The following is a 26,114-nucleotide window of genomic DNA, read 5'->3' as shown; positions in this document are numbered from 1 at the left end:
TTTATAAATGCAGTTTTTTCTTTAACATTTTTATTCTATTCTCTCTTCCTCCATGCTCTATATAGTTTGTAATTAAAACAACATTTTATGGAAATATAGAACTTGCTTTTTCCTAAAAATTATGTAGCAATTACATTTTCAAGAAAGCACAAATAAATTATTCCAGCACACGTAAAATGTTTACAGTTACTCTTGGTTAAAGGTCTGAAGTCTTTTTCTTTCTTCCCTTTTTGTCTCCTTCTCCCCAGTTTTCTCCCTTGACTGCAGCAGTCACTGTGAGCTCTTTGTAAAGGAATGTTTTACACGTGAATGCCTTTAATTGACTCTGTTTACCAAATAATGATGGATAATAGCCTTGAAATCCCTGGGGAAATGTTTACAACACTAAAGTCTTTTTTTTCCTTCCCCTCCATTGGATCAGCTTTTCAAACTTATTTGTTTTGATTTAGGAGATAACTTTAATACTGTCAGGATTGTTCTCTGGACCAATAAAGGAGATATTATTGTGATCTAATCATCTGTCAGAGAGGATGAGAGAGAGAGAATATTCCAAATGGGGGAAGGACCAAGTGCAAAAAAAATCTTTTTTAAAGACATGGAGAAAAGCATGAATATCAAAAAGACACAGTATTTATCTCTCAGAATTTTGAAGTTTAAAGAGATTCAAACATTCATTCTGTTTCCCCTGACATTGTATATGTGATTATTGTCAGCTGTTATATTTTAAACCTTTTAAGGTAATTGCTATCTATCTGATGGCTGCCCTACCATAATTGTTATATCATATTTTTATCAGTTAATTAAATTTTATCTCCCCCCCATATGAGGAAAGCAAGAGAATATTATAGAACTATATTATTTAAGACTTTGTTATTCATATACCAAAAGGACAAAAGTAGGTTTGGGGCAGCTAAATTTTCAGCAAAATAATGGAAATTATTCTTCTCTTCAACAATTCTGGTAGAAAAACTCCCTGAAGTAATTGTTATTGGCCTGACCTTAAAATAATCTCTATTCAAGCTAAAATTTGTATGTTGACAGCACCAGGGCTGACGCAAAAACTGTGATTTATGTCTCAATAGATATAAAATACCAGAGAAGGCAACCCAGAGTTGCTTTGCTTACATTTTCATCTTGGGAGAAGTGAGAAAGACTATTTTTATAGAGTTAGTCACTGATTGAGTCAGTATTTCATTGAGTGCTGATATAAACTGTCACTATGTATCTAAATAACCTAGGCAAATCATTTTATCCCTCTAATTTTGATATCTACATAAAATGTGAATAATTGTAGTATATCCTATTTAGGGTTTATGTGTTAGTATGTAGTGAGCTAACATTTTCTGACACATCAGTAAGCACTCAATGTGAATTATTATTATGATACAATTTTAATATTGGTTATCATTAATTTTCACACAGCAGGAGGAATGGGAAGTACAATATGTAAATAGGGACATCAGCATAGCAAATATTTTATTTATGCAAAAATTTCATTTATGGGAAGAAAGTTCTCTTTTCTACCATGTTTTATTAGGGTGCAAGTATGGAAAGTTGTATAAGTGTAGTTGCCTAAGAGGTCAATTAGCATATTCTTAGCCAAAAAGGTGTTTGAATTCCTCAATATTAGTCAATAGTATTTCATTCCTAAATATAAAAGTAACTTTAAATAGTAAAGTTATAAATAGATGACCACGTTTTAAACTCACTGCTCACATATTAATGTAGGCAGCAGCATGCCATAATGAACTCATTTAAAATCTACTTTGCTCTGAGAGGTCATAATTATTAGCAGCTAGATCTGTAGGATGTTGAAAACACAATCTTTCCTTCATCATAATAGAATAAATAATGTCTAAAACCAAAGTACACATGTGAATCTTGGCTAAAACTAGGATCTAAATAGCAACCTATGCACCGTATGCCATCTACTATCTTTACACCAGCTACACACTGAATACCCAGAGGTTGAAGAAAAACACATAGAAACATGGACATTTAAGACAGATTTTCCCAGGACCATGGAGGCATTCCAATTAATGTAGAGGTGGACTCAGAAACAGCCAGTGCCTACCCAACAGACAAAAAATTGACACACACTCCATCCCAAATTTAACATCTTCTCTGAAGCTCAGAGGATTGTGAGCTGTACTCACCAAGAAATTAGTAAATGTAGGTGTTTTTGGTTTTAAAGGAAGAAGTAGCAAGGGCCCTGGTGAAGAGGTTTTAATGCATTCTATTGGTCAAAGTGTGAGAGTTCCAGATGATAGGATATAGGATATGAGACAATTCCACTCTAGAAAAATCTAGATAAATGCTTTGTAAATGTTGGGACTTTGGCTAAAATTATGCTTATCTGCTTGCCTTTAAACTTCTGACATGAAAAGGGGTTTTGATGAAAGCCTAGAGAACAGTGAGCATAACCAAGGGAAATTCTCAAGATGTCTGTCGGCGAGCAGGTCTATCTTCAGGCCATGATCAGCAACCAAAATAAAATAAACCTTTTTAAAAAGGGGCATGCTTGAAAAATATTGAATCACAAAAGAAAGAGAAATCCTTCTGAAGAATCTGAGGAAGAGTATAGATTTGAAAAGTATACTTACTAACAGAGAAACATTTTTATAAGCCATTGTGTCATCTAATAGTGTCTATAACAGGAAAGTAACAGTGTTTCTGACACCAGTTTGATATTCAGCCATGAAAGGGTTTATCATTATGAATGGTTTATAAAATATTTGGCTAAAAGTTCTTACTGAAGGGCTGATATGTAAGAAGCTCTTACATAACAATTTAAATTGGGAAGTTATTGGCATATAGAAGATATCAATTGTAAAAATTAATAAACAGACATCTCAATTCAAATAGAGCCAGGAGGCCAGAAAGGGGAGCTCTCATGCCCTACAATGATGGTAGAGCCCAACAGGAAGAAGACTTCATCTTCTTTCTTGGCAAGAGCTCAGCCAACAAGAGACTATCACAACTCAGCCAATGGAAAGCCATAGACTCTGTTTACTATAGTCCTCCCAACTTCCGTCTCCTTTCCATTTTTGGGGGGAACTTGCACAAAACCAAGCACCAACTGCAAGGTTTTTTCAGGCTAGTTGGTTATTGCCGAAATTGGATTCCAAATTTCTCTGTTATGACAAAACCTCTGTATGTTTCATTCAACAACAACAGCCCTGACCCAATTTTGTGGGAAAAACTGGACAATACAGTCTCTAAGTCCTTAAAGGAGAGTCTGATGAACCCACCTGCTCTTGGGCATCTCAATTATCAGACTCCCTTTTTTTCTTTTTGTATATGAAAAGGAAGCAAATGTCCTTGGGGTAGTCACCCAAAAACATGGGGACCACCGTTGACCCATAGGGTATTATAGCCAGCAACTGGACCCAGGGACATTGGGATACACCTCTTGCCTTTGAGCCATTACTGCCACTGCCTTTTTGGTTAAGACTACTGAGAAAATTGTTGTGGGATTTCTCCCTAACCATTTTTGTACCTCATGCTATAGAGGCTTTCCTGAATTCCCATCACACTTAACATTTCTCAATCAGCCACCTCACCTCCTATGAAGTCCTTTTTTAAAACCGCTCCTCATATAACTCTTTCAAGTTGCAGTAATCTTCACCTTGCTACTCTTCTCTCTCTCACTGACAAAGTTCCTCACAACTGCTTAATGCTGACAGTTCACCTCCTGACTCTTCAGGACGATCTGCTGGAAATTCCTTTGGGAAACACTGACTTCTCATGGTTCACTGTTGGTTCTTATTGAAAAGGTGACAATGGGAAATATTGTGCTGGCTATGCTACTGCAACACATTTTGATACTGTTGAGGCAGCATTTCACCTATGTCTACTTCAGCCTAACAGGCTGAATTATATGTTCTTACATGGGCTTGTACTTTAGCCAAGGGCAAAACTGTCAATATTTATACTGATAGTAGATATGCTTTCAGACTAGCTCATGATTTTGGAATGTTGTGGAAGCAGTGTGACTTCTTTACTTCCAGAAAAAATAAAACAAAAAATGACCCTTATGTTCAGGAATTACTAAATGCAATTATTGCCACTTTAGCTATTACTAAGATTCCAGGGAATTCTAAACTTGACTGCCTGGAAGCTAGGGGAAATCATTTCCTTAAAGGAACCAACAGCAGCCAAACCTCTGTCATGGTCAAAAGGTATATTTCCCCAAATGATAAGTTATAAAAACTGGCTAGAGAAGCCCAACAATTGGCCTCAGAAAAGGAAGAACCAGATTGGAAATTCAATAATTGTTGCTTTGACAAAAAGAGAAGGCTCTGGTTTGGACCAAAAAACAACCCAGTCCTACTGCAGACTCTCAGATTCTCACTCCTCACTGTTGTACATGCATTAAACCATTGGTCTACTGACAAAATGATAGCATTCATGAATCAATATGGGTGGGGAAACATTAACAAGGCTACAAAAAGTGCTTATGTCATTTGTCCCACTTGTCCAAAATACAACCCAGGGAAGCCTGTTTGTATTGCTCCTGAACATTTTAAACTTCCTAATGGATCGTTTGAGGTCTGTCAAATGGATTTCATAAAATGTCGTCTGTCTCATGAATATAAATAAGTTTTAGTCAGGGTCTGCATGTTTTTGCACTGGACTGAAGCCTTTCCTTGCAGACAGACTACTGTAGCAAAGTCCTTTTGGAAAAGATTATCCCTACCTGGGGGACTACTCTCAAATTTCATAATGATCCAACAACTCATTTTACTGCTCAGGTACTTCAACAAGTCTGTGTTATTTGGCCGGTTTTACGCTTTCACTGCACTTACCACACTCGATCTTCTGGTTTAGTTGAATGCACTAATAGCAGTATTAAGACTCAATTGGCAAAGTTTGTGAGGCCCTCCAAATACCTTGGCCAAAAGCATTGCTGTTGGTCTTTCTAAAGATTAGATCCACTCTTTTGGAACTCATAGAACTTTCACCCTTTGAGATAATCACAGGGCACCCAATGCATTTGGCTCCTGCCTCTTTTGACCCACAACTTATAAAAGGAGAGATACTCCAGTATTACAGAGGTCTAACTGCTTCTATTAAAAATAATCATGTTTTGGTAGCGCAGTCTTTTCACAGTGTGTTTCAGGAGATGAAGACCTTAAGCATAACACCTTGCAAACTGGAGATTACATCTATTGGAAAAGATACCTACAGAAGGCTCTCTTCAACCTCACTGGAAAGACCCCTATCAGGTGCTGCTAACCAACCTTTGTCCTGCCAAATTCTAAGGAACAGACTGTTGGATTCACATGACACACCTAAAGAAAGCACCAAACCCTGACTTACAGGCATATCATCTGGTGACCTGAAAGTAAAGATTTCCAAGAATTGAAGGAAACAACATCTGATGAGATAGCTTTCCCAAGATATCCAGACCAGGCCTTTTGCAAGTTCATCTGCCAAACCTTTGATTATGACATAACACTTCAGATGACTGTGATCCTGATAGCATATGGACCTTAAATAAAAATTACCTGAGAGCTCTCCTTCCTACCGCTCATTTTTACTTGAATATGACCTCAATAGGTTTCCAATTTGTGCATTCTCCCTTTAACAAGGGACACTATACCCAGGAAATATTCTTCCTGGCATTGAGGGACAAAAAGCCACTGAAACTGGAAAAACTGACTCTTGACCACAATGATTTTAGAGAAGGATCGTGCTCAAAAATGGGAAATGTAGAAATTAATAAACAGAAACCTCAATTAAAATAGAGTCAGGAGAACAGAAGCAGTTCTCACACCCTACAACTATAGCAAAACCCAACAGGAAGAAGAAAGACTTCCTCTTTTTTCCTTGCAAGAGTTCAGCCAATGAGAGACTGCCATAACTCAGCCAGTGAAAAGCCACGGACTCTGTTTACTATAGCCTTCCCAAATTCCTTTTCCCCTCTATAAAAGAGGTCTCCTCTCCATTTATTGTGGGTGACTTGCATGTGGCTTGCCAGGATTGTAGACCCTGAATTGCAGTCCTCTGCTGATCCTGAATAAACCCCCTTTTTTTTTTTTGCTGTAGAAATAACTGGCAGTCTATTCATTTTATGTCAACAGGATGCTTAGTTTTTTACTTAGGGAATAAACCCAGTTATTACTTGGGATTAATTAAAAAGTTTCCAATAACTCTTACCTATTTCAACTCCATTTTCTTTGAAAAATTTCTTAGAAATTCTTGGCATTATGGAGTAAATTTTCCCCCCCTCTCCAAACTTATTCTGTTGAAGATATAACCCCCAATGTGACTGTATTTGGAGATGGGGCCTTTAAGGAGGTTATTACGGTTAAATGAGGTCCTAAGTGTGGCTCCCTAATCTGATAGGACTGGTGTCCTTATGAAAAGAGAAAGAGACGCCACGGATGCTCACATACAGAGAAAAGGCCATGTGTGGACATAATGAGAAGGTGGACATCTGCAAGCCAATAAGAGAGTCTCAAGAGAAACCAAACATGTCAACACCAAGGTATTGAACTTCCAGCATCCAGAACTGTGAGAAAATTAATTTCTGTTTCTCAAGGCTCCCAGGCTGTGATTTTTTAGGATAGCCCTAACAGACTAATACAGTTGGGTTGAGTTAGTTCTCAGAGCTAGAGTCTAAATAAAACCTGAAGAAAAATTTCCCAGAATTTCATAAAGGTATTTTAAAAATTATCTAATTTTAAACACTTCCTTGTTGATAAATATACCATTTCGTATATTCAAGATTAAAACAAAGAAATACATTTTCTTTTGCTAAAGAGCTATTATTTAAAGAAAATATTTACTGTATGTGAGGTTAAATTAAAATGCATTAAAAAGGCCTTCCTTAGATTATTTTAACTAGAGGTATAAATCTACCACTAAAGGATCTATGCTATCTGCCTGAAGCCATTATGAAGATAAATAGCATAATATTAAGCCATTAAACATAGTTTAAAAAAATGCTATGATTAATAACTATTAGTTCAGGAGCCACAAGCTAAGCTTTATGGAAGCAGAGACTGGCTCATATGCCAACTTAACCTCTGTTTGCCCTAATAATCAATGAACCTTCAGTTGCCACTCTCACACTGAACTATATACATTCCTAATAGAAATTACTCTAAAAGCTATAAAATGAAATAGATACTAACATTTCTAAAAGAGCCTTCATAGTAAGAGCATTAAAAATCATTTTCATATAGTGCTTGAAGTTAATTAAATCTGCTGATATTTCATGTGTTTAAAAGATTGTATCTTTGCCAGATGAATTTAAGAGAAAAGTTTCTGTCTTTTGTGTCAAGAACCAGTCTGATTAAAAGAATCATTTAATGAACTAATTCTGAAAGAGATGAAATTTCTTTCATGAAGTTATAATGCATTTTACTGTTCATAATGCATATCTTGGAAAAATCTGTTCTTTAATGAACCGCTGTTTTTTCAAAGTATAAAAATGACATTGCAATGAAACTGGTTGAAGGTACAGCTCAAATAGGCTAATGGTCATAATTATATTTCTTCTTCTGAAATTTTTTAAAAGGAAAGAATTGGACCAGTTGGGAGAGGCAGCTGTCCCTATGGTGAAGATCATTGTAGAGCATGATTCTTTGCCAAATTTCACCTATTTGCCTACAGCCACAAATAAAACTCAGGGCAGGCTAAAAAATTTTTTTAAATCTATTAAAAGGATACATTGAAAGCAGATATGAATTCTTGTCAAATACTGGCTAGAGGAAACCAAATCATTAAGGGCCTTAGGCAACTTAATTTGGAATCTGAACTTGGCAGGAGATAACGTGAGTTTACATTTCAGGAGTACATATGTTTGAGTGGTATCTTGAGTAAAAAGAAAGAAGCATTTTGAAATATACGTGTAAGTGATACAAGAGAGTGGAGGTGTGGGGAAAGGCTAGTGTTCAGAAAGGAAGATGAAAGAAAGACAATCTCTAGTATCCACTCTCAGATTATTTACACATAAATACAGTAACAATACATGTCTAGAAGTTTATTTTAAGTAGACTTAAGATATCAGGATACTGAATGCTTTGCATGGGTTTTGAGAAAGGATTAAGGGTTTTAAAGCCATTTGAGAATTTCCTCTGAACACATTAGAGGGAGGGTATCTGTGAATGCTGACTTACAAGAAGTTACATGTTACCTTTCTTAGGTAGAACTATCTAAACCATGAATAGATTAATCCTTAGGATTACATAGATCAGTAGCAGGACCTCCCATGTGGAAGTAGCTATATTCATTTTTTCCCATCTGAAAATAACTTTGCTAGGAAATATCACATACCTCCTTATTGCCAGGTGACTCATGTAAAAGCCCAAGGTACCTTAAATCAGCTGGGTAATCCCATAGTTCACTTACAATTTTCATAAATTCAGACACTTTGAAATCTATTCTTGGCTCCATACTAGTTAAATATTTATCTTAATTTATATCTAAATAAACTTTTCCATAATTATTCTTGTGACTGAAATCTTGTTAGACTGTAGAAGCCTCTGGATACCAAGTCGTATCATCAATAACCCCCAAATTTCTAATTTTGTCTGCTCCTTAGAACATGCGACCTCCAGCATCCTGCAAAGTCCCACATAACTCTTGAAATCTCTAAGGAAATGCTTCATAGGCCAGTTTCTTTCGTAGGGCCAACACACACCCTACTTTGTCTAGAACTCTGACCTCTTTATTCTATGCCCTCTGTCTTTAGAATCACTGGAAGTGACTTTACTCTTGATATTTCTTACTGCTTCATCCTGAAAATGATAGCACAAAGGCACTATCTCCTGATGCTCTCAAAGCCTTCAACTCTTGGGGCCAGAGACCTGTTGTGTTCTGTGCAGAAGTGGTAGAAAATGGTCTTTAATATTACCCTCTGCTGTGTTGACACCTGGGATCTATCCAGAGTTTTACTAATACTCTCATGAAAACATTTCCTTCATCTTTAGCTCCCTAGCAGCTCCACCCAATTCATGCCCAGTAAAGCATAGGTGCCATGCCACCCTCTGAGTTTTACGTCCTCATCATCGTAGGTTAGGTCCCATAAAACAGAACAAAACAACCCCCTCTTTCTTCTTCAACAACATTCAAAGTTCCCTGCACATTATTTCAAGCATATAGATGCTGGTAGGGGAAAAGGAGGAAGTGGGGAAAAGGAGGGGTATTTGCACTAAGCATCCCATCCTAGTTCCACTAACTAATAAAGGGAGAGCAGAAATTGTCAGAAATTCCTTGAGGTAACATTCAGAAATCTATTAGCAAAAGATCAAAAGTAGATAGTAGGGAATAAATCATTATAAATCAGGTCTTAATTTGGTGTTATTTGCAACAATTGAAATCAGAATTACAGGATAATTTAAATAGTAATAGCTACCATTTACTGAGTGTTTACTGTGTGATAAGCACTGTCCCAGCCACTGTAAGCATGCTACCATATTTAATTCTAAGAGTAACAAATTATTACACTCTCTCTTTTATTTTTCCAGATAAGGAAACTCAAAGTCATCTCACTAATGCAGTGAACAGCTAGGACTCCAGACTGTGACTCTGACTTCTAAACATATACTCTTAACCAGAACTTTCTCTGGACCCTGATGTATTTCACTCCCCCAAATAGTCACTGGCTATGCAGATATTTATCAGCAATATTTTAAAGTTTATGTGAAGCACATGTTCTCCCACAGAGCAAAATTATCACTGAAAGACCAATGTTTATGGAGTAATCCCTTACTATGTGCCCACCATCATGCTAGATCCTAGAGGAAGGATATTAAAATGAATAAACCTCACCATTCTTTTACATTCAATTTTGTTTCTCTGCTTATATTAAGAGCATTAAAGTATACTTCAGGGAAAAATGGACCATATTAAATAATGTTATGTAATTTCTACCTTGAAATTGCTCATTCTATGAGCAATCACATAAGACTTGAGATCTTTCTGACTCCAGAAGGGATCTCTTTTTCAGAATTAGAAAAACAGTATACAACATGACTTTTGGAAGTATATGCATTGCATGTTATTATTTATATACTTTGGAAGTATATGCATTGCATGTTTATTATTTAGTATATGCATTGCATGATTAAATATCACTTTTTCACAATATAAATAAAATCAATTTGGTACAAAAATTTACTTTATAGATGAGGACAAAATACCAAAGAAGTGAAGTGTCGTGATCACATTCACGCAACAGGTCTGAGGCAAAGGAGAGACTAGAAACATGTCTCCTAACTCAAATCCGTTTGGGTACTCTATGCTGTCACTGGGAACTTATCCCAGGTATGCAAAATCCTGTGAAATGAGCTAATAACACCCTCAATATAAAGTATGAACACCTAACTATACCCACAAGTGATCAAGTGATCTTTATTACTGAGATTTCACTTGAAAATTAGTATTTTTAGACTAATGTATTTACATATGGGTTCAGGCAGATTTAAAAACCAGTGACTCAAAAAAAAAAAAAACCAGTGACTCAAAAGAGTTACATTTAGTGAACAGTGTGTGCTTTATCTTTGTTTTTGTCTACTTCACCAGTGTTTGAAGTCAGTTTGATGCTCCTGCTAACAAGTCCAGCTTTATCTTGTGTAATATGTATTTTTTCAACATAAATACTAATTGCATAATAATTTCTTAAGGCCCTGGGGCTAAATAGGTCCAACTTACTACATAAAGAGAGAAAAATAAAATAAAATGGCAGTTGAGAGACCTCATATAGACAGAGTGGTTACAAAGTCTCTAAGCACATGTGAATGCCCTCTATTAACTGAGTGGTACCCTCATCATGTCAGGATATGGAGAGCAATTTCAGAAAGTTATTTGATAGGGCCAAATTTTTAAAAATAGAAATATTAATCACGCTGCTTATTTGATCAGGGTTTGAACTGAAACTGCATGAGAGATTCTGTGGCAACAACTATCTGAAATTTAAGATACATCAACATATTATGTGATCCCAGTTAGAAAATAACTTGACAATTCAATGGACAATGGATAGGACATGAATCCAAAAATGGGGTAGTTTTTTGAAGTCCAGATTTAACCATACGTGACAATTTGTTTTAGGGCATCATGAAAGAAGACTTATCAAATCTGTCAATAATAGTGATGATCTTAGAGTCAATATCAGAGAATACTTTGTTAAGTTCCAAGGGAAACATATAAGAAAATGTCCAGAAGAATACGGGGGAAAATTAAATTTGTGTGAAGAGTGGAGTGTTGCTTATAGATAATTTTTAAGGGACATGATTAGGTAGTTTGTGGGCATTTTATAGAATAGTCAGTATAAGTGTACTGAAGTAAAATGGATACTAATTCTGTTGGTGACACCAGATTACTATTTTGTTTCTTTTAATCAGTCTTTTTATTTACCTGATTCTCAGTTTTTCATTTCAAAAATGTGGGGTTGTCTCAAAAAACTGTAAGGATCCATCTAGTCCTACAAAACTATGAAGCTAATGTATTAGAAGATTGAATATAGGGCTTTTTAAAGCTCTGTACCTGGAAATGGCACCAAAGACTTCCAAGCAATAGAGCTGTAATAGAGAGAATAGAAATTACAGTTTACATTACAGTATTTAGGTGGGACTTGTAAGAGAAAAAATAACTCCTCCCTGCTCACTACTAAAAATTTTTAAAGACGCAGTTAACCTTCAAAGACAATAATAGAAACTAACAGACATTAAGAATAGAGGATAATAGAAGAATTGTTCTGGCTACAAAGATATAACTTTCCAAACCAGCCACTACAAAGTGTGAACCAAAAATATCGCCTTATTCTTTTTAATTTAGTTTGTCTTTGTGAACAAACACACCTCTTTCTCTTTATTTTCATTGCATGTATTTTTTTCTCAGAATGCATCTGAATTTCTGCTAATGTGTTTCAAGTTACACGTATGTATGTATGTATATATGTTTGTGTGTATTCATGTATAATTTCCACCAAATAGTCTATGAAATACCAAGTAGAATCTGAGAATTTATAAAAGCATACAATGTCTTTTTCCCCCAGTAAAGAAAACACAGAAACTATCTTAATAAGATATTGTTGAGGTATATGTTTATGTTTTGGCTGAAAGATGAATTCTAAGGTCTGCTATGATTCAGAAAACTTACTCTTATGATAGTAAAATTCATTCTAAAGTATTTTGTGATTTTATGTGTATGCATGCATTAATGTTTCCAGTAATATGGCAATCTTTGTGTCACAGCACTGTTTCCTGGATCCCTTATTAAATGTCCAAAGGCTTTGGAAAAAATTGAGAATAAATACACAATAATAAATTTTTCAGGAAATATGTAACTAAGATTAGCACACTCTATAAACCGGAATCCCAAATGATTTGAAGTTAGAGTTTGTTACTAATTTTATAGTAAATGTGAAAAACAAGTTTACTCTATGTGTGAGATAACAAATAATAAATTCAGCATGGCCATAATTTTTTCTTTATAGATAGGAGATCTCTTGCTTAAAGCCTAATTAACAATAGCCAAATTTTATTTAAAAGATGTGGATATGCCCAATGAGGTAATTTTTACCATTGGCAGTTGACAGTTACTGGTTACTCAAATTTCTCTCACTTAAGGTGATATTTGGTGTCATACAGACAAAACATTTGACAGAGAAGTGTTGAACTTTCATCTGGAGGTTTTGATTTCTCTAAAACAACCTAAAACAGTAATAGTGCATCTGTCTTGTGTTATTGTTGCCAGGTATATTTGCCAGGCTCATTGAATTATAGCATTCGTTTCCTTTAAATCCAGGGTCTGTTTCTCATTGGTAGAAGTGCTTTACATTCAGCATATTAAAAGCTATAATTATCTGTGTTGCGTTTCTCTTTGTCTTATATCTACAGCAGTCTGAGAGAGCAAAGCACTTTTAGTCACAGCAGGAACTTCCTGTAAAATACAGTAAATGACTGTGGTTTCCTCATATGCCACACTCTTTATTCTTCCTAGGTCCTAGGCATTTCTCCACTACTTTAGGTAGAAATGTGGTCACTTAAACAGGAGTCAATAAATGTAAATGTGTTTTCATTTATTTTCAATAACTAGTAGATGTATAAATATCATTAAATTTATTAGCAAGACTCTGTACATTAATGGAATAAGCCAAAAAGTGGAAAGGCTTGCCCATCTGGCCATTTATAAATATATTGTGACTGATGGATTAACACAGACAGAAAGTTAGATAATCTAGGAACGTTATAAATATGGGCAGTTTAGGAAGAACTGTCTCAAAGTTAAAAACTAGCAAAATTATGACCCTGACATGTATAAGTGAATTGTGGCATAGGCTGATTGATAATTTCACTTTGTTGTGTTCATGTTAGGGTCTGCATAATTGGGGAAGAGGGAAAATTTTGTCAAAACTGATCTATTCCATAGAAAGGTAAATAATTTGCTTTGAAAGGAAGCTTAAGGAAGGCCTGGGAGATAGGGTGAAAGACAAATGAAAAAATAATAAAATATCTAAGTGAAACAGACAAGGTTTTCTGTAGGGGGAGAGAGGTGCTTTTTTTTTTAATGCACGGTTTTCCTACAGAGGGGAAATCCACACCCTAATGACTGTTAGAATTAATCTGGAGTCTAATGGACTCTGGCTGAGATTTGGTTGAGGGGTCTGATTCTTAATCATAAGTATGGGTCTATCCCATTAAATAAGCTTTTCAAATATGATAAAAAACCCTTTCAAGATAGGTACTCTTTGTTCAACTGATTGCTTTTTTTTTTTTTTTGGCGGTACGCGGGCCTCTCACTGTTGTGGCCTCTCCCGTTGTGGAGCACAGGCTCCGGACGCGCAGGCTCAGCGGCCATGGCTCACGGGCCCAGCCGCTCCGCGGCATGTGGGATCTTCATGGACCGGGACACGAACCCGTGTCCCCTGCATCGGCAGGCGGACTCTCAACCACTGTGCCACCAGGGAAGCCCGTGATTGCTTTTTATATGGGTCAATGCATCTTGGAAAAAAGCTGTGGAGTTTTCCCACATCTAATGACAACCTCTTATGTTTTTGCAAATTATAATGTTCTTCATTATCAAAAATAAAACTTCATTATCAAAAAATAAAAGTAAGTTATTTGTTAATCATAAGTTACAAATATAAATTATTACACATAGAGCTATAAGCTCCAGTTGCAAAGGACCTTTCTTAACCTCCTTATAATTTATTATCCTTAACAACAAAAGAGAAGCCCTTATGGTATCTTCCAACCCACTGCTTGCAAAGCCTTATATTTATTTTCTTACTAACAACAGCAAGAGCTCATTTCCATGTGATATGTGTAGTACCTAGTCACCTTATCCCAGATCCAATACATCCTCCTGTAATTAAGTCAAGAACATAAAGTTAGTTGTTTTGGTTACAGATCCATGGTACAATGAAAGGTATGATATTATAACTCATCCTATTTTCATGATAAAAATGCTATATTCATATTTATTAATAAACTTATTTTAAGTGTACTTTTCATGGAAGAGGAAATGCAAAGATGAATTAAACATGCCAATCTAGTGCAGTGTTCTAACTTTTCTGTTGACACTATTTATAAAGTAATTTTTTAAAAAACTTCACTCATTTAAGTTACTAGGTCATTTGCAAAACGTAATTTTGGGCACATTTTAAATGATGACATTTTAAACTATGACTGTTATAGTATTCTTTTTCAATGAAATGTAAATGCAACAACAATTTAATACCTACGCAATCATTTGTAGAGAAATGAATGCTCTCTTCTTGACAGTTGGAAATTTTACTTCATTTCTTAATCTCATTGACATCATATTCTACTCCACTATCCATCTTTCCCTGATAGAATTTTATTCTACTGAACTTATTTTTCAAATTCTTTTAAATGACCACATTGAAAGAGAGCAGGAAAAAGCATAATACAGAAATAGAAGGAGTAAAGACAGAGTGGAGCAGGAAAGATGGAGGGATGTAGAAATAGATTACTGAGTGAGCAGGTGACACTTAAACTATAATGTTGCAATATCTTCCTTTTCCTTTGAAGTGTTTGCATGGCTACTATGCAAACCTCTCCTAATCTTTTCCTAGCAAAATTTTCAATGAAGTCTTCTCTGCTCAAAATCTTTTATACAACAAAATATGTATACCTAGGTTGAAATTTCATTAAAAAAAATCCTATCTGAATGAATGTTTTAAAAATCCTTCCCAATTGCATTACCATTACAATTTTTATTAGAAATAATAATACTAATAACAATGATGATAATAGTAGCTAAAACTTTTGGAAGGCTTACTCAATTTCAAGCCATGACCTAAGCACTATATACTTCTGCCTCTACTTCCATCAGTTCATGTACAGAGTGGCCACCAAGTCTGGAAACACCAATGATACATAATAAATGATATGCTACTTTATATTATAATACATGAAAAAATAATATTTACCTTTTCAGACTATATGATCACATTATTAAAACATATAAAGTAGGTACTGTTTATCCCAGGTTTACCTTTGAGGAAATTGAGGCACAAGTACGTTTATTAACTTCAGCAGATAATTAAAAAAATTGTTTCTCTCTTTCTGACTTACTTCACTCTGTATGACAGACTCTAGGTCTATCCACCTCATTACAAATAGCTCAATTTCATCTCTTTTTATGGCTGAGTAATATTCCACTGTATATATGTGCCACATCTTCTTTCTCCATTCATCCGATGATGGACACTTAGGTTGTTTCCATCTCTGGGCTATTGTAAATAGAGCTGCAGTGAACATTTTGGTACATGACTCTTTTTGAATTATGGTTTTCTCAGGGTATGTGCCCAGTAGTGGGATTGCTGGGTCATATGGTAGTTCTAAAGAGAGAGACAAATACCGTATGCTAACACATATATATGGAATTAAAAAAAAAAAAATGTCATGAAAAACCTAGGGGTGAAACAGGAATAAAGACACAGACTTACTAGAGAATGGACTTGAGGCTATGGGGAGGGGGAAGGGTAAACTGTGACAAAGCGATAAAGAGGCATGGACATATATACACTACCAAACGTAAGGCAGTTAGCTAGTGGGAAGCAGCCGCATAGCACAGGGAGATCAGCTCGGTGCTTTGTGACCGCCTGGAGGGGTGGGATAGGGAGGGTGGGAGGGAGGGAGACGCAAGCGGGAAGAGATATGGGAATATATGTGTATATATAACTGATTCATTTTGTTGTGAAGCTGAAACTAACATACCATTGTAAAGCAATTATACTCCAATAAAGATGTTAAAAAAAAACAAACAAAACTGAATCAAAATATGAGAAACACACAAAAAAAAAAAATTGTTTGATTCAGGATTTGAACCAGTTTGGCTCTAGAGTTTATACTCTAGATGAAAACATAATAAATTTATTATAAATTTTGATACATAATTTTTAAACACATAAAGCAAAATTTTATTAGAACTACATCATTAATGAGACGAAGAAAGTGGGAAAGTCATGTGTTCTTTTTAAGAAGGCTTGGCAAACATCAGTGTATCCATCATCCCTGTCCCCTCATTTATGCCCTAGGAGATTGTTACATCCTGCAAAAATGCTTTGTAGTAAGGCTCAGAAGGGTGAAATAGTGCATGTGTGTATGTGTGTGTGTGTGTAAAGAAGTAAAAGGAGCACTATGAAAGAAAAAGTGAGAAGTGGCCTGAAGCTTAGACCTTAGTAATTTTCTGTGGCAGATCAGTTCTAGGATGGAGTTCAAATGAAGGTTAAGAATCTGGAAATTGATTTCTGTAAAACAAGCTGTTTCTGCTTACTCCTTAGGGGTATGCATACCCCAGTTTGTAGATCACTGGTTTAAAGTGTAAGACATATTAAATGAAGAAATTCAATTCTACCAAAAATAAAAATGCATTGCATTTGAGAACTATTATGCTGGGCACTGTAGTGAGAAAAATGAATCAGACAAATTGTAACTTAATGTAAAGCAAATGTGAAAAGGACAAATGATAAGTAAATAAATGTATGAAAGTTTATAGTGTCTATACTACATATAACATGGTTCCCGTTAAACTTCAATGACAACTTATTTTTACTTATTAAATTAAATATTAAATAATTGTTATTATTAACAAATTGTTACCATAACTTATTAAATAATGATCATTAACATTGACACCAGAATTCTTCTTATAGAAGGAATTATATTTTTTTTTGTAAAATACATCAAAAGTAACATGGGATAGAACAGCCACATGGCCATAAGTGTTAGCAGTTGCTCAAATATAAGAAGCAGAAATCTCCTCTTCATGCTTCAAGAATAGAAAATGTATTATTTCCACTCCTAAAAGGGAAGAAGGAAAATGAGTGATAAAGAAGAGCGTGGATCCAGAAAGATGGAAAGAGGCTGGAAATAGGTAAAATATTGGAAGAACCAAGTGACCTTTTTATTTTTTTAACATCTGTATTGGAGTACAATTGCTTTATAATGGTGTGTTAGTTTCTCCTGTATAACAAAGTGAATCAGCTATACATAACCTATATCCCCATATCTCCTCCCTCTTGCGTCTCCCTCCCACACTCCCTATCCAACCGCTCTAGATGGACACAAAGCACTGAGCTGATCTCCCTGTGCTATGTGGCTGCTTCCCACTAGCTATCTATTTTACATTTGGTAGTGTATATATGTCCATACCACTCTCCAAGTGACCTTTTAAAATGGTGATGTCTACCACTTGATTTGAAATTGTTTGCATTGCTAATCTGTGAATCTCTCCTGAATCTTTCATATGAAAATCTGCAGTGAAGTCTACTATGCTCAAAAACAATTTAGTGTATGGAATTTTTTATAGATGTCAAAGAAAGGACTATTTCAGGGATCAATGCAAAGTAGAACAACTTTATGCACTAAAAGGCAGTCTGATTAAAAGTAAGTTAGCAGGGCTTCCCTGGTGGCACAGTGGTTGAGAGTCCACCTGCCGATGCAGGGGACACGGGTTCATGCCCCGGTCTGGGAAGATCCCACATGCCGCGGATCAGCTGGGCCCGTGGCCCATGGCCGCTGAGCCTGCGTGTCCAGAACCTGTGCTTCGCAACGGGAGAGGCCACAACAGTGAGAGGCCCGCGTACTGAAAGTAAGTTAGCAAGGTGGTTTCAGAGAAGTGTATTTGTAAAGAATACCACCATTTATAGGATGCATAATAATACGGAAATCTCTTAGAGATTCAAAAGAATATTAGTAGACATTTTTGGCACTGAAAATGAGAACCCCAAGTCACTGGATCAATAACAATACTGACTTACTGAGGTGGTGTGTTATACTTAGGTTCATGCTTTATTTTGCATGTGAGATATGTAAGTTAACATAAATGACAGGTATATGTAGCAAATGTTCCTCATCGTTTGTGCTAAACTCATTTTGTTGAATCCATAATTTTTTTGAATAATTTTTATTGGAAACATGGCTCATTACACAGAAAGATGAGAATAGGTATTTTTTGGACATTCTAACTGTTAGAATATTGCATCTTTTGACTCTTTTAAGAATTACGTTTAAAAATATATGTAAATGGGGCTTCCCTGGTGGCGCAGTGGTTGGGAGTCTGCCTGCCAGTGCAGGGGACACGGGTTCGTGCCCCGGTCCGGGGGGATCCCGCATGCCGCGGAGCGGCTGGGCCCGTGAGCCATGGCCGCTGAGCCTGCGCGTCCGGAGCCTGTGCTCCGCAACGGGAGAGGCCCCAGCAGTGAGAGGCCTGCGTACCACAAAAAAAAAAAAAAAAAAAATATGTAAATGGAGTGTAACCTTTAAAATAGTTTAAAAATAAAAGATAAAAATAATTTTTTAAAATATTCAAAAGAATTCCAGTTTTTAAAATATATATATGTTACATATTTTTATACCTACTTTTTGTAACAGGTCATTAATTATGCCTTCTAGAATAATGATATCTCTTAGTTTACCTGTTTTTAACTGAGCAATAAGATAGTGTGCTATAAATTTTTCAAGGGACAGTAAGACAATCATGCATGAAGTTGATCTATAAACATAGTTTAAACAGTAAAGATATAATTTCCAGGGAGCATTTTAATATAATTTGTAAACGTACTTATTGAGTTTACAGGCACTAAAAGATGTACTACAAAGAGGTTTAAAATAGCTCTTTACAGATGCCTCTGTATTGTAGCTCGGGGACAAGAAAGACGGACATGCCAAATTAAAGGACAAAAGACAGAACGTAAAATGTACCCTTTGGAGATAGAGATAAAACCATGAGCCACAGTGCCTGGGAAGAGTTAGAATTGAGGATCTTAGAGCAACTTTCTGGTTTTTTTTTTCTTTTTCTCAGATTTAGTTTAATCTCCTATTTTACGGATGGGGCAGCCAAACTCCAGTCTATTTATGTGACATACATAAGTCAAAAGCTTAGCTAGAAGGAGAGATGTGCTACACACCAGACCAGCCCTCAGTGGCCAGTATCTCATATTACACACCCGTGGCCCCCTTGCTCCTTGGGTACCCTTACTGCCTTACCAGATGAGATGTAGGAACCAAAGCACTGACAACTTGGGGACTTATATGCTATGGTCTTGGATTGGAGAAAACTAACACACTTATAGGATTCCTCTTTTAAAAAAAACAGCACCAAATCATAAACTCAAAGTTAAATGCAGGGTCTTGAAAGGGTCTTATTCGAGTGAAAGTCCTGGAATTTAAGTTTCATTAGTTTAGTGGAATACGAATACTTTTTAGTTTCCAAATTTACCTTAATTTAGTTCTTACTGTTCTAACCAACTGGACTCACTCCTGATTGTCTGAACTATTCATATTATTTGCTGAGAAAACTTTCATCTTGCTCTGTGTAAAAATCTTCTCTGATCTTTAAGAAACAGGCACTTCTCCTGCATGGAGAGCCGTTCTGAAGAAAATATATAATTATCTTATGGACATAAAATGATTTTTAATAAATAAAGAGACATTTGTATTAATACATACAAAACTAAAATGTATAAAGATGCTTAATTTTTCCCCAAATAATGTGTAAATGTAATGCAGTCAAGATAATAAATAATTTTAAAGGTCAGCTAAACAAATAACAAACAACAATAAGACAAATGTACTCTAGAATCCAAAATAATTTTGTTAATATAATTTAGTAAATAGAACAATTTAGTTATGTTTCAAATCAGTAATAGGAAGGATGAATTGTTTAGTAAAACGTGTTGCTACAACTGTCCATCAATTTTGGGAAAAAGTTTATATCTGAGATTCAGTTTCAGTTGGTTTAAGATTTAAATGTAAAAATGGACCTTTAAATTATTATAAATTTAAAAGTTAATATTTTTACTATATTGGAGTCAAAGAGAATTTTCAATAAGAATATAATATGTTAGTGATAAATAGAAATGGATCCTTCTATTGCCAAAATTCAGTCTAGCCAGAGATATTCTCTTTGTTTTTTCCTCTTTATCACCTCTTACCCATTTGTCAAATTTCAGAGTCTACTGAATGATTATGTAAATAAAGCAAAGCAAAAATATTCGAAGTTAGAGGAATTGAGCTATTACAAATCACAGTATTTGTTACAAAGAACTTCAGATGATATTTTATTTCCAGCTCCTGTCTTTAATTCAGAGTAGTTACAGTTAGAGGATCCAGAATCTCAGAGCTGGAATAGACCTGAAGGTCTCACAGTATAACCTGCTTATTTTACAGATTTGGAAGGTGGGAGTTCAGGAGAGTTTAGTGATGTGCCTCATATCCCACAGTAGAGGTAGATGAGCTAAGGTAAAACTAGGAGTTCTCTTTCCTAAGTCTCATTTCTGTGCTTCTTTTATTAGGTTAAAATTAAACCACATGTGAGTCAAACTAATATGATAGCAAACTACAGTCCTGTTTCTCAGTTATATTTTTTAATCTCCCTAGAGATCATTTTTTCAACCTCTTTCTTGCTAGAATTTAAATATTTAGCCACCTTAAACTCTACTTGTTAGAAATAAAATTTTAAAAATTACCATTAGGCCTATTAGTGTCTCACAAAAAATCTTACCAATACTCTGCAAGTCAGAAATCAATTTAACGAAGAGAATGCAGCTTAAATTTGGACCTTTCATTTTCAAGCCACTTCCAATTTATCTCCTTCAAACTATCCAATATATGTTAGAATTTATAAGGTGGAAAGACACTTAGAAAAAAAAAAAGGGTAATCCTCTTAATTTCCATAGGAAGATGACTGGTGCTAACAGATACTGTAAGTCAAAATCAGTTTTCGCCTAGTAAGTGACTCTTTTTCCATTTTCTGCTCTTTCTTGTATGTCTTCAATAAGCAAAATTGGGGCTTTAAAAATTGATCTGGCACCACTTCACATAAAAAAGTTCAGGAAGAAAAATCCAGCTGTCAGATACAAGTAGGCATTTTGAGCATTCAAACCATGCTCTAAGGAACAGTGAGTCATATGAGATGCAATGTGCAAAGGAAGCTGACACATAAAAAGGATAGAACAACAATGATGAGTTCCCAAAGACATGCTGTGGGACAAAGAATAATTATAGAGGGTCTATTTTGGGGTCCAGCAGAATGACTTGGGAATTTAAAATCAGAAGAAGGAATTATGTCACTCAGCTTTGAATTTAAAGTAAAATAATTCAGTAGCCTTTATTTTTCATTAATGCTATTATAGTTTATTGGGACGATGCATGATTGAATTGTTAAATACTTCACAGTCTAAAAATAAGTAAGGACAGGAAAGCTACTTTAATTTTGTCAGGAAGGAGGATGTGAGGTGTAATAATAATCACATAATATCTTATCTGATATGGAACTATAATACTAAATATAAATAAGACACATCTGTCTGCAACAGTAATCTTTTTGGAGGCACCAATGCCCCTGAAGCTTGAAATTAATGCCCAGGATTGAAATTGAAACTGCTTTGCCAGGGAGTTCTAAAAATAGTATCTAGAGCAACTTAAATCTTTAATTCAGCTAACCCCCCATTTTCCTGTTCCCTTATTTATAAATAATATCTTTTTACATTCCAATTATGGGAAAGGTTTACAGACATTTATAAGAATATAATAGTGACTATGTGGATCAGAAAACAAAGAACTCTACAGAGGAAAGGAATTTAGTTCAAAAGAGCAACCTAGCCCTATTATTTTATACAGGAAACATAATTTGCTTTTTATATATGTATATATAGAAACATATACATAGTTATAGTTAAAATAAGATTAGCCAAAGACATTATATACATGTGTGTGTGTGTTTGTGTGATGTTTGTGGCTAATACTACCAAATTGTTAATATTAATAAATCTTATAAGAACTGTTCGTATTAATTTAACATTCCTAGTCCTCTGGCCAAGGGAAAAAATACATGGGGGATAAGTTCATACCCAAAGGTCCCAAGGAAATGACTTTGTAAGTCTGACAGATGTCCCTAAGCCTGTATTTTGTTAGATTGCCTTTCAAAGTTTTCCTTGATTCAGAAGTTATTTGGAGTTATGTATCATTCTGTGAAATCTTTCTGATGATTGTTAACATGTTCATATTATCCTCAATTTCATTGGAATTTCAACATGTTACTTTCATCAAGTCATGAATGTTCTTTTGTAATATATTCATACTCAATACCTGAAGGTAGGGCCATCCATAGTTTTGACAGGTGGTAGCACAAGTGGCTGGTGTATCATCATAGGACCCTGGATGACAAGAGAACATTCCTGTGAATTTGGTATTATTAGTGGATAGTGGGATTTTACATAACTTAAAGTTATATACTAGTGTGGTTTTTTTTTGTTTGTTTTGTTTTTTGCGGTACGCGGGCCTCTCACTGCTGTGGCCTCTCCCGTTGCGGAGCTCCGGACGCGCAGGCTCAGCGGCCATGGCTCACAGGCCCAGCCGCTCTGCAGCATGTGGGATCCTCCCGGACCGGGGCACGAACCCGCGTCCTCTGCATCGGCAGGCAGACTCTCAACCACTGTGCCACCAGGGAAGCCCTAGTGTTTTTTTTTAAATCACAAACATATGTATTTTAAATGTCTCATTTTAATGGGAAGTTGGGAGGCGTTGTTTCAGGCACATTTAGGTTGCCACCATGCTGACCTGAAAGTAATCAGGAACTTTGTTCTTGGACCTTATTTCTTAAGAATGAGTATTTTAAGGAGCACGAACATGGAGGATGGTCCCTGTTGTTCAAGATCTTAGCACTAGGGAGAGGTGAATGCCCTGAAATGTTCAGGTGAAAGGTTGTTCCCAGAAGAAATGGTGGCTTGGTCAATGGTTCTGAGAAGGAAATGACATGGCTAGTTCAAAGTACATAAAGAGAGCCAACGTGATCAAACTGGAGTGAATGAGGGGGAAAGAGTGACACAGATCTTGTCAAAGAGGAAGCCAGAGGCTAGACCATGTCAGTAATGAGATTTAACTCTCCTTAAACATAGGGTATCACTAACAGGTGAGATTCATCCACTGCTAAACTGAGTTAACGTATATAAATGTGGTTTACATCATTTTTTCAGCCTCAAAATAAGGTCGAAGGCAAGATATAGCTATAATCTTGTTTACCTTGCTTTGCATTTACACAGTATTATTTGGACTTTAGAACTTCAAAAATATCAAATTTGCATTTGCAAATTTTTTATCTCCATTAATTTATATTGTGATTTGAGAGGCTTTTATTAAACTTGTTCTTATGGATCATGAATTTGCTACTTCCAAAAATAATTTCTGAATGATTGTCAAGGATTTCCATGAAGGCACTAGGGATCCTTACATGAAAACCCAAAAGTATTAAGAAAGCTTATGTTAAAAGCAATCTCTGTAATCAAATTTTTTTATATAAATCAAAAAGTTTTGATTACTTTGTAAAATTATTTTGTAAATTTTCACACCTTCATATATTTTAATAATTTATTATATATTATAAATTGTCTAGTATATGTTGTAATTAGGATCATGATCTGGTCATCTTAAAGACTTGTGTATTTTTACACCAATAGACTCTCCACATATATTTAGAATCTGAATTTTCTACAAGCTATTTTGGAAAAAATAAAAACTCCTGTCAGTCTCAGGCTTTACTGGAATTCATATGGAATTCACAAGGTTCAAAGTTGAAGTTTATTTTGAGTATTTTCCCAACTTGCTAGAAAATGCCACTAGAAATAGACATGACCATGGAGTGTTTTCTTTTTCTGCATGGGTCTAGAAATTTCATTTTTCATCCGAGCTGAAAATGCTGTGAAAGAATATTTGCACCTTTTTGGTGATAGGGAATAAGTAAAAAACAAATATGTCAACGATTACTTCTGACTATCAGTAAATTTATTGATGAGTTAACTTTGGTTAGTAAATGCATTGCACATATTAATAAAATATAATGTATATGTCAGCATGGTCTTACTTCCACTTTCCTCTGAAAATATCAGTATCTGTAGTACCAAAAAATAGATTAATATCCAAGAAGAGAGGATACAAAGAAAATATTATAAAGCCTTAATGAAAGTGATAGCGATACCTAGAGAAAACTCAAAAGAAAGCTAATTTTGTGGAAGTAGCACCACTGACTGAAGTAGACAATGAAATCAAAATCAACTAAGCCTTAGAAACACAGAAAATAAATATATTAGGTAAGAATACTGGATAAACTTTCTTGATATTTGCCGTGGTGAAGCAAAACAATCAAGCTGGAAAGAAAAATGCAAACCTAAGTGTATTTATTAAGAGGAAATCAGAATCTTGAAATATATTAGTTAAATTCAGCTACTGGATATAAGGGAAATCAAGTGGTTTCCAAAATGTGGAATTACATGAAAGACACAGACTCCAATGCTTTCTATGATATTTTTATGTATAAGAAATAATTTTTACAACAGTACAAAGAGAGACATTATCTCTTTCAGGAGACTTGTAAGCTCCATGAATGATTTAAAATAGTCAAAATATTATAAAAACACATAATACTTGTCATGATACATTTGTCCTAACTCATAGAATGTACAACATCAATGGTGAATCCTACTGTATTTTCAGTGGGCATGATGTGTCAATATAGTTTCATTGGTTGTAACAAATTTATAACTTTCGTGGGAGATGTTAGTAATAGAGGAGGGTTGGGAGAGGGGTTATATGGAAAATCTTTCACCTTGTACTCAACTTTGATATGAATCTAAAACAACTCTAAAATATAAAGTTTATATTTTAAAAAGCACACATGCATCCGAATGGAAGTGTTCACTTTCTTCCTCTCTCTTTTTTTTTTTTACTATATATTTTTATTTATTTATTTTTGGCTGCGTTGGGTCTTTGTTGCTGTGCACAGGCTTTCTCTAGTTGCAGCGAGCGGGGGCTACTCTTCGTTGCGGTGCATGGGCTTCTCATTGCGGTGACTTCTCTTGTTGCCAAGCACGGGCTCTAGAGCGCAGGCTCAGAAGTTGTGGCACACGGGCTTAGTTGCTCCGTGGCATGTGGGATCTTCCCGGACCAGGGCTCGAACCTGTGTCCCCTGCAATGGCAGGTGGATTCTTAACAACTGCACCACCAGAGAAGTCCCTTCCTCTCTGTTTTTAAAGAAGATATGTATTTGATGGGATTTTTGAATAAAAGGAAATGGAAAATTTGGGGTATGATTCTAGGTATTATCAGTCTATGTTCTTGATCATGATGAGAAATGCCATTCACACATACCCAGTTTTAAAAGCAATAAAACAATCTTTCCTTTCCCTGGACCACCTAACCAAAAATAGTCCTCTTCTTAAATAATTATAAGCAAAAAATAATTCTACAACATCAAGTCACTGCTACCCAATTAGAAAGAAATATTTCAGAGGAAAATTTTAACTTGTTTTACATGTAGATTTGCTGTTACTCATAATTAGGGCAATACAAATTAGAACCACAGTGAGACTATGTTATATCCACCAGGCTGGCAAAAATTTAAAAGTTTGACAGTAATACAAAGTATTGGAAAGGATGTGGTGTCATGGGAACCTCATACACTGTTGGTGGGACTATAAATTGGTACAAGAATTGCTAGGATCCTGAAATCCCACTCATAAATTTATTCCCTAAAGAAACTCAACCATGTGTACCTGGAAATACATTAAAAAAAATGTTCATTGCTTCATTGTTTATAATAGCAAAATGGTAGAAGCAATCCAAATGTCCCTC

The 26,114-nt window shown here is 35.3% G+C and overlaps 1 protein-coding gene across 6 annotated transcripts in view; it reads right to left on the bottom strand.

Moving 5' to 3' along the window:
• Positions 1 to 26,114, bottom strand: part of CALCRL (calcitonin receptor like receptor) — a 105,319-nt gene that overhangs the window by 63,144 nt on the left and 16,061 nt on the right. For 3 of the 6 annotated variants that reach the window (XM_070045941.1, XM_060302159.2, XM_060302163.2), the window contains exon 2: positions 22,578 to 22,645. The exons of the other annotated variants lie outside the window; for them this stretch is intronic. The gene's annotated coding sequence lies outside the window, so the exon portion shown is untranslated. The remainder of the gene's footprint in view (positions 1 to 22,577; positions 22,646 to 26,114) is intronic. 6 annotated transcript variants of the gene reach the window in all.

The sequence above is a fragment of the Globicephala melas genome, chromosome 7 (assembly GCF_963455315.2).
Source record: "Globicephala melas chromosome 7, mGloMel1.2, whole genome shotgun sequence".
Classification (NCBI taxonomy): Eukaryota; Metazoa; Chordata; class Mammalia; order Artiodactyla; family Delphinidae; genus Globicephala; species Globicephala melas.
This window is presented reverse-complemented; position numbering and strand designations above follow the sequence as displayed.